The following is a 16,707-nucleotide window of genomic DNA, read 5'->3' as shown; positions in this document are numbered from 1 at the left end:
TATCTTAAACCAAGAATGATCCTTCCATATGAGCAGCATTTTTTGACGTGACGGATGGAAGTAATGAACAGGAGAAAATAACATAATCATGCAAATATACTGTATTTGTTCTGCAAAGGCAGAGTGCAGAAAATGTGATCCTCATGTCTGTCTCATGACCAAAAGCAGCTGCTTCCTGAGGTAAAGCAAAGCCAGAGAACAGAGGCAGAGGTTGATAAAATATATTGGAAAAACAAAAGTGAGTTATTACATAAAAAACAATGGGGTGGTTCTTAATATATAATCATAACACCTAAAGCCTCCAAAACAATCTCCCCAAAAAACACAATTCATGCAGTAACAATTTAATAAACTATATCCGCATTTTATCAAAAGGGCTTTTTCTTTTTTTAGTTTTTTGTTCCGAGGCTAAATTGACGCTGTCATCTAACAAAGATAAAGCTAATTGGTCACAAAGAGGAAAACAGCATTTGACTGGAGCCAATGTATTACAATTATGTTAGTGGTAGCAGAGGGGCAGAGAGTGGCTCCTCTCCTCCTGATGATATTAGCTGGACTGAGGATGGTTGTTAATGGGTCGTAGATGATAGATGAGTTATCACTTGGAGAAAAGTATGAAAGGGGGGGGGTTCCTACATGATTCACGATTCATGACCCCCTCCCACCCCCATCCATATTCTGTGCTGAAAGATTCGTCCTTAAAAATCTTTTATTAAGAGGTTTCATTTTACAAGAATATATTTACTCAGGATGTAATTTTGTTTCCTTGCTGCGACTATTCATTAAAAAATCTTTTAAATAGATGTCAGCGCTTGGTCTCCTGCCAGCTTGGTCAAAGATTTACAGCTTCACCGTCATTGTTGCTGACTTAAGGCTCTGACTTCTGGCTGTCATTGCCAGGGTGTGGCACAAGTCCAATAATGTGTGTATGTGTGTGTGTGTGTGTGTGTGTAAGAGAGAGAGAGAGAGAGAGATTTAGAGGAGCTGCTTGTCACACACACACATAGGGAGGGGAATTTGCGACCAATTATGTGAAAGTTTTTCTTTATCTAATTTGCAGTATTATGTGTGTGAGCAGGCATAATTGGATGAGAGTTTGAATCTACACCTTATAGCAATATCGAGATGGGCGACTAATGAGCTGACAGGGGAGTGGGGAAAAAGAAAAGAGAGGAGAGGGGACAGTGTATGCTCATGGCTCAGTATCAATGAATACAAATCACAATTTTCCATGTCCCCCTTTCTTATAAGCAGATTTCGAATCAAAAACAGGACTAGCTGGCAGGAAGGCTAACGGTTTGGTTTATGACATATAATGCCAGCGCTCTGCGATACGTATATGTATGGAGGCTACAGTCACTCAGGTAGCCTGGCTCTGCATTTCCTATAGCTGTGTGTTTGTATTCTTTGCGGCTGGCATCACCTCAGATACATTGAATCAATTGCCTTCACCCACGCCAACCATCCACCCCCGTACTCATATGTGAGCCTTAGTGAAATTAATGCCTTTGGGACGTGCATGAGTGTTGAGTTTAAGGCAGCCTCGCTCATTGATTGGAGCCCATTGTAATAGCAATGGAAATATATTCAGATAATTATCAGGCTCATTTAGGTATGTGGTTGGCTTTTGAACATGGTGTTGCTTTGTGGAGGGAGAGAGAAAGAGCTTTTTTTCAGTAGCAGCACCAGAGAGCCTCAGAGCTGACAGTAAATTTGCTCATCAACCAGTTTCGTTCCACTGTGAGGTAAAAATTATCCAATATTTCACGGTCTGGCCCTTTGAAGGTGGCATTACTCAGCAAAGCTCAATGCGCTACGGAGCCGAAACAGAGTAGTGTTCAAACTAACACCTCATTTCAGTGGGTAGTTGCCGGCCTGTCCAGCCTCCTGCATGAAGAAATGATGAAAAATGAGAAGCTCTTTCTTATTCACTGTTGCATATGACTGAGTGTGGTAAACAAATCAAGTAAACAACCAATCCACATGTTTAATTTCACCCTCCTTTATCCTCCTGTGGCAGTAAAAAGCCTGCTCATGCTTGTTGTCTGACAGCATTAAGGTGAAGGTTTATCTGCGCATGACCCTGTGGGAGCCCATTGATCTCATTAACACTATACGTGAAGAATATTATAAAATGATGAGAACTTCATAGGAGGTCAGCCGAGGATCAATATTAAATCCTATCTCATTTATAATCCTGCTGAGCGGAGAGGCTCCGCGGGGCTTAGCTGCTTAAAGAAGACAGCATTTGACAATTTACTTTAATGCTCATATGAATAAATGTAATGACACGCAAGTGCTTTGAGATGAGATTTTTCTTTTTTTATTGTTGTCTGTTTGCAGGCACTTTAGTACTGTTTCATTGTCAACAAATGCCCTATAAATACCCTGATGGATGATGGATAGGCCCGACTGAAGCACACACACACACAAACCTGATCAAGGAAAAGTATTGACATAGAAACAATATGAAATTAAAATCAATTCATCAAATGTTTGTTACATCTCCTGGCGGATTGATGTTGTGTCCTTGGCTATTTTTAAGGAGATTTGGCTGCTCTTATCTGCTATCTCCACTCCCTTACACACACCAGCATCTTCAGATCAAGGATTAAGCTTCTCATTATGCATATCACTTAGAGGATTAACCCTTTCGCATACTCTTATCTCTCCAAATTATGAATCAGATCACTGATGGATGCAGAACTCAATGAGGGGCGTCTCATGAGATTGATTTTGAGGCAAATTCCTGCAGGCAGCTGCAAAGAAACTCTGAAACTTTGTCTCCCGCTCTCCCAAATCGAGGAATTTAACCTCTGATTTTGTATGTTCCTGAGCCAATTAAGCTGTGAGATGTGTTTGAAGTAGTAGATTGAAAAGAGAGCTCACCGGTTTTTGGGCCCAAACAGAGAGGGGAGACCACAGGGGTCCAGGTTCCCAGAGCCTGCATGTGTAATCCAGTTTAACATGCATGCAAATCTCATCTGTGCCCGCACACAATGGCCTGTCTGTGTGGAGGAGGGAGGAAGGGGAGAGAGAGAGAGGAAAAGCTGTAAGTGTGTGTCCTCTGTGCCAGAGCATATGCCATGATAGGTCTTCGGAGAGAGAGCACAGACAACCTAAGGTTTACAGACTAGTAAGAGTCTTTTATCAGGGTTGATATTTAAACATCTGCATAATTAATCCAATATCTGTGGAGCTCTCTGAGGAGAGAAAAAAAAAAACACAGCATCGCCCGTGGAAATGAGAGCATTGTAAATTCCTGGCACTGCTCAGAGTGCACTTCTTCTTCTCTGCAATGTAAAAACAAAAGTTGGCAACCCAGATCTCAGGGGAAATTAAAAACCTTTGTCTCATCCAGCCAATTAAATGAAATACACTATTTTGTACATGGCTGGCCCCTGGAATCTATTTATGACTGTGTTGTGGTTACCACTTCTACTACGCTGCTCACCGCAGAGCTTCACTTCACTCCAGGGGTGTAGGGTCAGAGGTGCAGGGTTTTTTTTTTTTCTTTTTGTCCCAGAGGCAGAGACACAGAGAACTTACTTTCCATCTGTCTCAATCATATAAATTTATAGGATTAGACCAAATGCTGTTTTAGTCCTCAGCAGAGGCTCAGCTCTTTCATGTGAAACATTGGATTAGATAGTCAGGGAGCCTTTGTTTGTGCCGTCGCTAGTCTTCCAATGGTTTCTTTCTCCGGCATCTTATTATTATGTGGGAGGCTGTTTCTGTATGCACGCCACGCCTCGAACTTTATTACATTTCGATAACTTCATACGTGTGTGTGTGTGTGTGTCTGTGTGTGTGTGTTTTTATTCTCCCAAGCTAGCACCTCTGCTCTATTGGGACCCCAGTGGGCAGACCATAGCTCAGCAGGGGGCCTTCACTCCAATTTGCCATCGTTTGTCACCATTTGTTCGTCCTGACAAACAAAATGTTGGCCCTCGGTCCCCTCCCGTTTGGCCACAGTCACACATGGGATCAGCTGCTCTCCTCCTCATGGCTCTTTTTTTTTTTTTTTTTTAGCGGGATCCCTTTTCTTTTTTACTGAATAGTTTGGCTCTGCATGCTAGCTGTGCTTAAAATAGTTCCCCCTGTCTAATTACCTCATTTCATCTGACATTAATATTGTAGCATGTTACTGTTGCATTATTGATGGTGTGTTTGTCTTGGTGTATGAGCTGTTAATTAAAAGATAAACTGGAGCTGTGGCTGTATGACAGTCTCTTTATCTGGGAGTCAGCGGGCTTCTAGAGATTTCTTTTCTGCGACCCTGTCTCCCTGTCTATTGTTGATGCAGTCAGATGTCTCTTCCAGCCCCGGCGTCATTGTGTGCTTAAATATCTCTATTACAGACCCTTAGATTTCAAGGTAATTGCATAATGCACTTTAAAACCAGTTTTATGATAAACTGTAGCAGGACAGACTTTCAAGAGGCCAGCTGGGCTGAGCACTGACGAATGAGGTCGAGATGTTTCTGGCAGATACGAGCTTCTGAATACTGTAGGCATGGAAACCCTCTCCACAGTCAGATAGCCGATGCTGATTTCCAGCCTCATATCACTTTCTTGCATCTTAGCTGGTGTAGCAGAGAAACTAAAACATGTTAAATTGCTCCCCAGCTCCATAAAAACACAGCAAGGTCAGGCAGTTAAAGAGTTTTCTGAGGCTTCCTGGGAGAGTAAAGTCCCTCTTTGGATTGCTTGCAAATGGACGGGCAGTAAACTTTAGGTTGCTTTACGGTGTTAACAGCAGGGAGTGAATCCAGTCAGGGATTTGGTTTCACTCTCCTCTACCTCCCCCTTCTTCTTCTTCTTCCTCCTCCACTCTTCTCTGCTGTTCTGTGTGATAAGGTTTTAGGTATGAGTTGTGAGATGGACCGACAGATGACCGTACCATTAGGCTGAGTGGCTGGCTGGTTCTCTGGTCAATGAGGCCACAGTGACAAATAAGTTGGCAAAGAATTACACAAGAGGCTCCTTGGCACTGGAGCCCAGGCTGCTTCCTTTTGGCCCCAATGAGGGTCGAAGAACAGATGTCTGGTTTAAAGCCACAGAATTTCTCTTGAGCTGCAAATTTTGTCTTGTTTGAAGTGAGCCCTGAGGCATATCTCATTTTCAGCCCTTGTACCAAATCATATGCATACCTTTATTCACATCTTGAAGACTCTCATTAGGTGAAATGAAGAGTGTCAGATATGGAGGAAGCTATTAAGGAAGAGCAGTGAGCCCAGTGGCCTGTTGTAATTGGAGACACTAGTGCTGAGATGAGCTTTATATTACCAATGCCAGAGTAAATACTGACCTTGCTGTTTTCATGTTTGTGGCCCTGAAGGTGGTTTTAGTCTCCAGCTGTGATTCATAGAAAAGTAATAGTGAAACATAAATTCAGCCTTCAAAAGGAGTGCAAATATGTTGGCTCTTGCCCACAAAGAACAAAAAGATGTATTGATCATTAAAAGGATTTATGTATAAGAAAATCAACAAGCGTATGTGCAGGTGATACTCTACGTTTTTGTTGTTGTCAACAAATCCCATGAAAAGACCAAAACCAACAGGGAACTGATCGCGCTAACAAGTATGTAAAGCCTGATACAGTATAGCTGATTCCTCTGTGTCATAGAGTTTTTAAAACTATTAAAAACACATCAGTGAGCCACACTGTTGCACTGGATGAGATCTTCCTTCATTACAAGGAACATGGGCACTGTAGTTTATTTTGAGTCAGTCCCATTTACACCATTCTGCAGCTTTAAGTGCTCACTAGGGCACCGAATGTGTGTTAATCCACTGCTAAAAATATTCCTTAGCAAAAGCACTATTTACTCTTGCTTAAGTAGAATTTTTTTTAGGAAACCGCTGAACCTTTTTTAACAAGACTAAAGCCCCTTTTCCACCGGTCAAAATCCCCACTAAGACCCACTAACATCGGGCTTTTGTCAGCAATGGAAAAATGTACAAAGAGCTGTGGCCCTGAAACAAATTTTAAAAACACACAATCAGTGGTTGAAGCGTCTCACACTTAGGCTCCAACTCTTTTACATGCTTTTACCAGTTTGCACGCCGACTAGCAGCTCACTCTCTCTCCACTACGTCTGTGTGTGGGCTCTGTAAGTGCATCACTCCTTGCAGTTGTGTGTCCTCAGTCCTCACAGAGAAGCAAACTCAAACGGCAGTGGAAAAGGGATCAATTGGCTTTTATTAGCAGGCTTATGTGTGATAAAAAAAAAATCTCTGTGGCGCTTAGGCATGGAGGTGCATTGAGCTAAATGCTAATGTCAACATAACATACTCACAATGACATTGCTAACATGCTAATGTTAAGCTGGTATAATGTTTACCATGTTCACCATCTTTGTTCAGTGTGTTGGCATGGTAACATTTGTTAATTAGCACCAAACACAAAGGCCAGTTGAGGCTGATGGGAATGTGATTAGTTTTGCAAGTATTTGACCATAAACCAACAAATTATAAATTAGGATTTTGACCTGATGATAGTGCTAGATGAACCTGGTGACCATGAATGTCTGTACAAAAGTTAATGGCAAATCATTTTTCTGCCTAGATAAATATGCCGACCGTTATTGCCATCCACACTGCTAACACATCAAATAAACGACATGCCACAGTCAGAAGGCGAAAAGAGACAGATTTGTGCATTGTTAGTTTTGGTCTTTTAATGAGTTTTGTTATTTTGTTACCAATTACAATATCCACAAATAATATCAATATCCACAAATCAACCTTCAACACTCATATTATGATAATATCTTGAAATCATTGCAGGTACCCTAACGTACCCTAGAAATTTAAAAAATCCATTGATTTTTACTTATGAAAGCTTGTCATAGATTCAAACCAGGAGCCTCAAGCTTATCATTTACATCTGTGAGCGCAATCATTCAATATGAATGAATCTTCCACATTGATACTTCAATTATTGATTTAAACGGCTGCATAGAATCCCAACAGCAAACTGAAAGCAACTAGATGATAGTTTTTTCATACCTCAGTTGATTCATGTTTAAGGTTGATTTTATTGGCATTGAAACTCACCCAGGGGTAACAAAATGAAATGCTCTCCATTTGTAAATTGTCTTTCACTTTCTGTGTCCACAGGGAGGTCAGAGGTCAGAGTCTGTGTTTGGGTCCAGTGTTTTGCTTGCCAGCAGGGGACTAATGTGGCTCTTCTAGTTGAAGGTCTGTTTTTTCCACCAAACCGCTGCCTCAATCAATCTGATGCACGTTGATGCCATATTCATAAAAATGAACAGAAACAAGACAGATTTCCTGAAAATCAGCACTTAAGTTCACATACTATTGATATAAGAGATTTTTGTTATAATCAATGTCATTTTTAGGTTTGTAAAATTACTTGTAATGTGAATATTAACATAAAATTTGTTGGTGTCAGTGTTAAAGGGTCTCTTTCAGGAGAAGTGCAATCAGTGACTGGAGTATAAAACTCTTCTGAGCAGAATTAACAGAGGTATTCCAGCCTTCATTTCATAACCATCCACCATTTTCTAATCAAAACGCTTTCATCAAGAGCTCATCTAGTTGTTGCAAACTATGTTAATGTGTTAAAATGAGCAAAGGATCCACCAGTGTGGTTGCAATCAGCACAGACTTTCATTACTGTATGTTAGAAAATAATGGGAAAGCACAGTAGTGGAGAAACATGTGACTCACAGGCACTTGGTAAAATCTACCTCCTAATTAAATCACATGTGCCCTTCACTTCACTAGACTTTCATATCTTGTTTTGATTGTGCAGCAGCTGCTGGTTACCTGTACAGGACATTTTGAAAAATAACGTTGCAAATTCAAGTGGCAAGAATTAGATTAAACTCTGGTCCTTGCTGTAGTCTTTTTCAGTCTGAAATGGAAATCACTGGAGAAAAAGGTGTGTGTTTTCCACCGCTATAACAGAGAGAGGATCAACTGCAGCTGTAAGACACAGACTTTAAAAAGAACCTTACTGTAAAAACCACAATTCAAAAAGGCTTAAAAGCAACTTAATTAATCTTGTTTTCACTCTTTTGTATGCAAGAACGGGAATACACTGGGGTATATCATATATCACTTATTACTAGATTTATTAAAGGATTTAACTTAACTATTATGATTACCAAAGGACAGTGTCAAATTATTATTAAAGGACATTTAGTGAAAGTTCTGTCCTCTACTACACTGTATGAGTGTGTCCATGACACACTGAATACAAAACAAGCTATAATAAGAGATTGTGGTTATTCAGGATTTTAAGGCAGAATATGAGCCAATTCTTTTTTTGTTACTAAAAACCTGGTTTTATTATTTTCTAATGTTTTACAGATCAGCTGTAACTTTGGCAAGTGTTTAACACTTTTATTTGGAAATAGTAATTCATTAATAGAATATTAATATTTTAATATTTGGTCCATGTAAGTTCAATCAAAGGAATCTTTCACAAGCTGGCAACTCAAGAGTTGTTCTTATTTATGGCTTATAACTAATCCATCAAGCTTCAGTAAATTATTTATTAACTATTGATACAGCCATAATTAGTCACTCATAACTTATGGACCCACTATAAATGGTAGCTTATTATTAAAAAGTGGTACCATAAATGTTTAAGGAAAGCAGTTGGTGACAAGAGACACTGAACCACAAATTGCTCATGATATGTGTGTGTATAGGAAAAACATAATGTAAGTCATAAAAGTGTAATGAGATCAGTGCTTGACTATAAATTCAGTTTCAAGTGACACTGATTCAATTTCTGCTCCGCCGAAGTGTGTGAAAGCAAAAAGCACTCCTCCTGTTGAACCTGTTCTCTTTAAATTGTACCAGACTTAAAGATGCATCCAGTGATTTAATATTGTGCTTTCATTGAGCTGGAGAACTTGCGAGAGACAAATCTAAAAAAGAAGCCAAAGAAGCAGGGACATCCTGATTTTTAGTCCTCAGTGTAGGCTCCAAAAACACTAGATCCTCCATTTCCCATAATACACCTCAAACGCTTCTTATGTGAGACCCTCCCTTTCTGGTGAGTTAATGCGTCTTTCAAACTCCATACCACCAGATTACAAAGCAGGTTTTTTTGTTCAAACTTTGCCCAGTTGCCAAGCTCAGACTGAGATACCCCTGGTGACATCACTATGACATCATCAGGGTTATTTTCTCCAAGTTTGTTAAACAAACAAAACAGAACCAGAGCATACATTATACAGCCTGCGTCGATCAATGTAACACCAAATTATTATTAAATATACATGATTTCTATGATTATTTACTGTGTGAAAAACAGCTTTTCCATTAATGTTCTACCTCTTTACTTTAACACACATCTGTACACACACATATGGTCTCTCTTGTGCTCTCTCAGTTGCTGTTTCTCTGCCTGATTGTTTTTACCAACAACAGCGGGAAAGTCTCTTCTTCTACCGTCCTACAATCTGAATTCCTGCCAACACTTTGATGAGTTGATGAGGACACGATAACTCACAAGAAAGCATTTTTTCTTAGAAACAGAAAATCTGTGTAACTATACTGAGTTTAGCTTAGTTAAAAAGGCACATTTCTGAAGAGCTTGCAGGCTATGAACAGTCAGCATCAACACAGTGCAGATGGCCTTCAGACTGACCATCTTTTATACATGAAGTAGTAAGAATGAAAAGCAAGAGAAACTCGTGTCTGTGTAACATGACATAACATACTCACCATGAATAATTCATCTTAACTAGTTATAATAGTTTAATCATGTACATCTACACAGATTTACATGTTTTCTGGCATATTGCTAATTGGAATGATGTCTTATTACAGGAAAAGTAGATTATTAAGTGTGAGCATGTCATGCATTATTATGTTTTCTGAAACATTATGCAGTTTCAGAGGGCTGATTGGATTAGCCATTTGACCTTACTTAAGACGTCAGCAGCTGTATGACGGCTGTGTGTGCAAAATCAGGCTGAATATTAAAGAGATGATTCTTTAGAGAGTTTAGAAATCTATCTGAGGCAACACTGTAACTTTTTCTTGACCTAAAGTGCATGCCATAAATTGTTTTTCAACTGATAAATCGCTAAGTGGGTCTAAAGGGAGACATTAGGCCACATAGTGCATGAAGCTGATGACTGTAAAAGAACAAACCACTGTGACACAAATGTAATGATTTTAATGATCATGATCATTCTGTGTGATGTTTGAGAGCATCTGTGTGTAACAACATGATGTGAAACATCTGTCAGTATGGTATCACAATTAAAGGCAATTATCATGTGAAAATAAACATATACTGAAATAAACATGGACAGATAAGATGCTAAAACAAAGCATAAATCATTTCCACTGATTTGTGTTCAGTGTAAAAACATGAAACCTCCTTGTGGACGTGAAAAGACAAATTCACTGTATTTAACTGTTTCTACTTTGCCTTCTGGCTGTAAAGTTTATTTTTTGGGGGGGAAATTTACATTTTCATTAGCATAGCAAAAAGCTCATTTACATGTTTTAGTAAAGTCAGCTTTCAAGTTTGTTGTGTTCATTCATTTATCTGCAGCCGCTGACTCAGTCTGGCTGAGATCCTGAAATCATATTTACTGTTTGACACTCCTTCTCTGGACGAAATGTGCAAATGATGCTGCAAAAAAAACAATCTCTGTGTATTCTGAAATGCACAGTGCAATCCCATAGCTTGATTTTGACATAAGAGAATAGTAAATCATGTAACTCATATATTATTGGTCATGAAAATTTGATGTTTTTTTGGTGCTACATCAACACTTGCAGGACATGTTGTCCAGTAAAGAACAAGTCTCTCTTCTTCATGCTGAATCTCCCATCTTCTCCTGACTTTTCATTATCCTTACAAATCTCCCAGTGTGCTAACAAGCCGCTACGCTCAGTGAGTGAACAGACGGAGCTCAGGGGGGAGAGGAGGATCAGAGAGACTCGGAGCTCTTGGGTTGGTGTGTGCTCAGAGATTCACATCTTTTTTTTTTTTTTTTTCAACATACAGCTGGGGCTCAATTAGTGTCCATTTTTACTAATTAAGTACACTCTGCCTGAATCAGTGGTGCAAAAACTAACGTTGTTTGTCAAGTCATACGCTGTATCCGGCTTGCTGCCCCTGAGGCAGGCTGGAGGCCCTTCTACTGTACACTGCTCTTCCTCTTCCTCTTTTTCTCTCTCTTGATGTGTTAAGAAATGAAGAGAGGAAATGAAGTGTTCCCAGGGGTTTTCTTTTTACAGTCTTTTTTTTTTTTTTTTACACAAAATCCTACTATGCAAGAAATGTGGTTTTGACAAATTAGCAAAGAGCAAGAGAGTCGATATTTAATTTGTTGCCTTATGTGATCCTGCCCTTTCTAAACTGGAGCCCTTGATGTTGAACGTCTATGTCTGCATGACATCAGGTACTGCGGCACCGTGCTAAAGCCTGGCTAAAGGCATGGCAGTGGGGTTTTGTGCATATTCTCCTAACAATGTGCAGCAGAGTAAGCTTGGCACAGTAGATAAATCCTAAAGGACTCGAAGAAGAGACCCACAGTCACAGACATTTACAGTGTGAAAATACCCTCACTAGTGTCTGAAGTTAACACTTTGTAGTATGATATGTGTTAAATTGCTCCCACAGAGAGAATTGAGACTGTCAATCTCTACACACCATCTGCGTATGGTATTAATTTCCCAGACAAGACGACGGTCCTTCCGCAGAAGGGTCAGACTTCTCCAAAATGATCTGTCAACCCCTTCATCCCCTGTCGCACTCTTATCAATGCCGCACACTTCCCTCTCCACTGTTGCCATGGCTACGGTTTGGCAGGGATGAGCACTATCAAAAGCGCTCTGGAGTTTAGCAAAGACTCCTCTCCACACTTACCTCTGTTATGTTGCTCTAATCCCTTCCTTTTGATCTTCTTTTGATGGAGACATTAAACCTGGAGGAATTCAGGATGTACCGCACAAAACCTTATGCTACTGTTTGACTACATGAGATGCCGATTCTCTGCGGACTGATGCTGTGGTCCGGCTGGGCTGCTCTCTTCCAGCTAACAGATACCACCTCATTATCTGCAGTCCACAGATAGGGAGCACAGCAGTCAGGAGCAAAGCTTTCTTCTACTCCACAAAAACTCACTGCACAAAAACAATGAACTGCAAAATTGTGGCTCGACAACCCTTTAAAAAAGCAGCACTTTTTTTTCGTGCCAAATTATGACTTAAAAATACTTTGTAGACTTTTGGAAAAACCACCTGACATCTAGATTTAAAGAAGTCTGGTTTTGTGGCTGTGTGAGGCTCACAATACTAACATGTTCCTTATGTCAGTGTTCACACATTAATGCTATGCAGTTGATGTCCTAATCACATCAGTCCCTATATAAATCCCCTTATACACAAGTGACCAAAATCTCAGTTTGTTGCTCGCTGTAGATTTAACTCCTGAGTGTGTGAGTGAATGAGGAGTTATTTCAGATTGTTCACTATCTTGGTTTAGTTTGATGACGCTGAGGCTGTACTACAGCACAGTGGCGTGATGAGCTGAATGCTAACGTCAGCATGCTAACATGTTCATGCTGACAATGCTAACACTGTGCTGTGTCTCAAATCAGCACACTCACATGTCGCACTTCACGGTACACTCAGCGGTGCAGTGTGTGAATTTGGACGGGGCAGTGTCGTCCCAAATCAAACGCTGCCGTTGTGCACTCACCAGAAATGATCATTGCAGTGATTGTTACCCACCTGCCGGGCGCTTTGCTCACTTGACTTCAAATGAATCTGTAAGTGCCCGAAGCCATACGACATCGAAATCAGCACCGTCGACTTGTCCTTCTTCCTCAATTGCTGTTTGTACAGGTCTGAAACTATTCCCCTTCTGCTATGTAGCCAGGATAGCGACTGTTGAGGGTGAGAAGTGCCCATTGTTTTACATTCACCTTTTTTGTTTTGAGCACAACATCCTGGTACTTCACATGTTATCATGCTTGTCAATGTGAACACACTCATCCACCCAAAACATCTAGTGTCAGTATGGAAGTACACAAATTGAGACACAGCACGTGTTCACTGTTTTAGTTCGGTGTGTTAGCATACGAACATTTGCTAATTGGCACTAAACACCACAGCTGAGGCTGATGTCATTACTTTTTCCAAATATTTAGTCGTCATCCAGTTTTGACAAGATGGCATCAGATGAAAAGTTAAAGAATCACAAAGTCATATCAAAATGTAAATCCATCCATTATATACTATATTTCACTGAAAACCACCAAGATTAACCTTATTGGTGCTAGAGTAAAAATAAGAGGATCACCAAAGTCATTAGGATTTATTCTCTGGTGCCTGCAAAGAATTTAATGGTAATCCATCCAATAGCTTTTGAGATATTTTAGTATGAACCAAATTGGTTGGACTAAAAGACCAACATTGCTATCCATAAAGCTACATCATTAGCATTGCTAACAAGTGGTGAGATGTAACTTGGTACATTCACTCCACAACTGTCCTTAAGTATTTTGAGATGCTTTGAGGTTCAACTCTTATTCCACTACATTTATTTTAGCTACAGTCACTTTGCAGGTTGGAATTTAACATAAGTACGTACAAGATCATTGTTATATGTAGGTGAGTATTTTTATTGTATTGTTATTGTTGAATGGCAACTTTTACGTATGTAATTCTCACCACCGACTAAAACTGATTACTGCCCAGCATCCAGATAACACCTCAGGTCTCTATATCTATCCCTAGACTCAGTGCGAAGGAGTGATGAGAAGATGTGCATGACTAGATCCCACAAATATTTCCTCACTCTCGTTCCTTTCCTTCATCCTGTGCCCTGTAGCCCTCTGTGAGAAACATCAATATCACTGACAGATGGTTGAAACACAGCGAGAGAGTGAAAAAAAAGTAACAGCTACATACAGTAGGACTATTTGTGCAGCGTGTACAGCCTCATCTCGTTTAATTTAAAGCCAAAGGATTTCCATTTTTGCTTGTGTTAATGCTAAATGAGGCTCTGATTCCTGAATATTCATCCAGTAACGCTGCAGCACACTCGACTGGCTGATATAAACTATAGTCAGTGCCATCTTAACAAATTCACTTTCACCTGTCACATTAATGCTAACGACTGACAGTTAATGTTGTGGGAAGTGCATGATGCAACATGACACACACACACACACACACACACACACAGCGGACACACACACCGCAGCTAAGCTTTAATAAGGGGATTTGATTTTGAATGGATCATCGTGCACAGACATGTTTTGTGTGGCCATTTGTCAGCAGCAGGTATAAAAAGTTGACGGTGTGACTTGTTGTTGAGAATATGCTGGAGTTTATATGGGCTGCATGATGAATAGCTGGTGTCAGGTGTTACCATGGGGATGATTACTTGAAAGCAGCCAAGGCAATATAAGCATTTGGGATTTCTAGCCAAGCCATCAAATGCTTGGCAGGCCATTTATTTCAAATATACAGGTAGTTTCAGGCAATAAGAATCTGCCTGTGTGCGTGTGTGTGTTTGTGTCTCTTTGTGACATTGTAGACAAAAAGAGATCACGCTGCATTTCAGTCAACCAGCTTCTTCCCATTTAATTACAAACTTGCAGAGACACATATCACTGTCAACATCGGCGCCGCTGACCCCGGTAACAGGACAAGACAGTGCGACATACTGGCTTGTCGCTGCTCTGCGCTCGGACGGGGAGGAAGTGTTTTTGTTACTTGTCTCTCCTCATCTTGCCAGCGAACTGTAAAGCCCTCCACATGTAGAGGAGAGTCCCTGAAGCCAGCCAGCCAGCCTTCTCACTCACAGCCTTGTTGCTAACACGCCCCACAGGCCACAACAAAAGGGGCTCAGAAAACAACCTCTCAAAACTTTGACTGGCAGCCTGGTGGTGTGAACCGCCCTGATGCTCCACACAGATACTTTGCAGATTTAGAAAGATAGGAGTTAAGCCCGGGATCCACCAATCCCTTTGGTCTTCTTTCCTTTTCTTTGCCAATTTGGGACATCTGCTCTGAAACCACAGCATCACACACCCCCACCACGTTTACTCAAAAGCCCAAAGTCTGTCTCTTCCTTCTCTATCCATGGCCTTTCCCCTCCCCTGGTGGGGATTTGTGATTCAAACTGGGCTGAGGGACCTAAACCCCTCTATCTCATCAGCAAACATACAAATGCATAATCTGGTCTTTCTTTCCATCCCATTCACATGCATGCTAATGATCTGTGTTGGCCCCTCTTTTCACCAGGAGCTCACTGCTTTGGTGCTTTGAAACCCACCCTGGCAGTCTGATGTAGCCCTTTAGATGCTGCATCTGGCTGGATTCTGTTATATTTTTACAGTGTAGAATAGACACTGTCACAGTGTCTGATGATTCTTCACCTCATGGCAAAGCGACAGCACAGTCACGGCCTCCTAGTTGATCACACATACAACTCAGCTGTGAAATGCCACATCTTTACCCCACTACAGTCACAGAAGCAGCCACCAATTAAGAGAGCAGCTTGGAATTTATTTCTTTTCTTGCCGAATTGATACCACTCTCATGTCGTGTCAGGGTAAATATGTACCTGGAAGCAGTGGCTGGTTTCTTAGCACAGAGACTGGAAAAACAGGCAGTAGCCTGGCTCTGTCCAACAGTAACAAAATCCATCTACCAGAACCTCCAACGCTCACCAATTAACGGGTAATATCTTGTTGGTTTAATCTGTGCAAGTATAAAAATGACAATTAGCCATGTCACAGGGGGTTTTATGTGCCAGACTTCAGAGAGCTGAAGTCCTGATGTCACGTCCAGACTAGCCTCTGTTAGCCCTCTCATTGAACATTACTTTCATTGGACTGTGAGTAAATAAAGTGGGTTCCTCTGGTTTACTTTTCATTCACTAAGACATTAACAACATCCACAACAGAACTTGCTAAGTGGTCTAGGGTTTATGGGTTGTACCCCTCTGCCACTCAGAGTAGCTTCAGCTTATATCCCTGTTTGTCATTTAAAATATTAACCAGTTGTGTAAAGCTTTGTCATAATTACTGTGTGAATTCTTGAGCTATGGCTAAAAACGTATCTTATGCGGTCACAGTGACCTTGACCTTTGACCTTTGCCCACCAAAATCTAATCTAATCCTTGAGTCCAAGTGAATGTTGGTACCAAATTTGAGGTATTCCTGTGGGGAGTTCCAGAGATATTGTGTTCACAATTCATTTTTTTTGAGGTCAGGTCTTCAACCAATCAGAACACAGCTACAAATTAAGCAATACGAATAAGGCTGGTAGTCGAGTGGTTAGGGCGCGTACCATGTTGAGTGTAAGACGCTCTTGGCAGGCAGTTGCTGGTTCGACTCCCGACCAGTCCGAGTCTTTCCTGCATGTCATTCCCTTCTCTCTACCCCCTTTCCTGTCAGTCTCCACTTGTCTATAATAAATAAAGGCATAAAAAAGCCCAAAAAAAAAAAAAAAAAAAAAAAAAAAGAATAAGGCAACCAACCAACCAGTCAGAATAAGACTACAAACTGTCACCACCAATTGACCACCAAAATCTAATTGATTCATCACTGAGTCCAAGTGAATGTTTGTGCCAAGTTTGAAGAAGTTCCGTCAAGGCGTTACTGAGATATCGCGCTCATGAGAATGGGACGGGTGGACAGACAACCTGAAAACAGGCACAGAGACATAGAAATGGCCATCCATA

The sequence above is a fragment of the Trachinotus anak genome, unplaced genomic scaffold (genome assembly GCF_046630095.1).
Source record: "Trachinotus anak isolate AG129_WGS33_773 ecotype Australia unplaced genomic scaffold, CSIRO_AGI_Tana_v1 ptg000012l, whole genome shotgun sequence".
Classification (NCBI taxonomy): domain Eukaryota; kingdom Metazoa; phylum Chordata; class Actinopteri; order Carangiformes; family Carangidae; genus Trachinotus; species Trachinotus anak.
This window is presented reverse-complemented; position numbering follows the sequence as displayed.